General features: G+C 49.4%; 1 protein-coding gene across 1 annotated transcript in view; it reads left to right on the top strand.

The window, feature by feature from the left end:
* Positions 1–1,251, top strand: part of SLC22A18 (solute carrier family 22 member 18) — a 62,422-nt gene that overhangs the window by 51,160 nt on the left and 10,011 nt on the right. The window lies entirely within an intron of this gene.

Here is a 1,251-nt window from a genome sequence, read left to right as displayed (position 1 = left end):
CAGCAGCGGTGTTTTCCCTCACGCTCGTATTCCCCCAGCCTGAGTGATGGGGAAGCCCGTGCTGAATGCCAGCCTGGGCACAAGGACCGTCCCTCTGCCCCGCTCACTCTGGGGACAGCCCTGGTGGCCTCCAGTTTGCCTGTCTCCAGGTCCTATCTGCTTTGGTGCAGTGGTGCTCATGTGTAGCGATGGAGATTTTTTGGGTACGCTACTCCCATGGCCATCAGACCAGGCTGCTCTGGGATGTTGCTCCTGATCTACCCCAATGACTCAAGGAACGGCAGGGACTGGGCTGCGCCTGCATGGTGTATCCTGATTAAATATGCCATTCAAGTCTGGGCAAATTGAGAAATGTTTCCTTTCCTCCTGTGGCTCAGCAGAGCCAAACTGGGGTTCGGGTGATGCCACCACTGAGTCAAGCCATGCCCTGCGATGGGGCTCAGCCCTGGTCCCACGTGACGCAGCACAGCCCCATCTGGGGCGAGTCAGTGGGAGGGACTGGGAAGTTGCAAAAAAGTTAATGACGATTCTTCACTGGGATGACTCAGGTCACCCCATGCATCGTCCAAGCGTTGATTGCACCGCAGCAGGTCCACCAGTGTCCCCGAGGCCACTCAGTGGGTGACACAACCCAGGAGAGACACGTGAGGCTCATGCCACCATCACACAGCAGCCAGGCACACGTGAGCTGAGCTCTCAAGCCCTGCCTGAGGGTGGGGATAGGGACAAAAAGGAGGCAGAAAAAGCATTTACTGGGAACTAGAATGTCTGCTTGGTGCAATGTGCCCTCATGTAAAAGATGGCTTGTGCTCTGAAGCAATGGGAAGAGTCAAATTTTCATTTTTTTCCATTAAGTTGTAGCTTGTTGGAAATATATTCAACTTGTAGCTATTGTCCTTTATATCTATTTTATTTTCATTCTGTTACTATTTACTTTTTGCTTTTTAATTTTATTTTAATAATTAAATAGCTTTTTCTGGACTGCTTGTCATAGATTAACATTTCCTTTCTTTTTAATAACTTTCTTATTCACAACACACTCATTTCCTTTCATTTGAATTTGGGCTTCACCCTTAGGACTAACACAGCAAGGTTAAGCGTGGCATAGCGTCATTCCAGGTCCAAGCAGAGCACCGAGGTATTCTCCAGGCTGGACTACCACTGAAATGAAGCCATCATGCCAAAGAAAGCGTGTGGAACTAGAGCCCTTCTTTCAAGTCAGAGGGGTTTTCACTTGGATCAAACACACTC

The sequence above is a fragment of the Egretta garzetta genome, unplaced genomic scaffold (assembly GCF_000687185.1).
Source record: "Egretta garzetta isolate BGI_Z169 unplaced genomic scaffold, ASM68718v1 scaffold133, whole genome shotgun sequence".
NCBI classification, from domain to species: Eukaryota; Metazoa; Chordata; class Aves; order Pelecaniformes; family Ardeidae; genus Egretta; species Egretta garzetta.
This window is presented reverse-complemented; position numbering and strand designations above follow the sequence as displayed.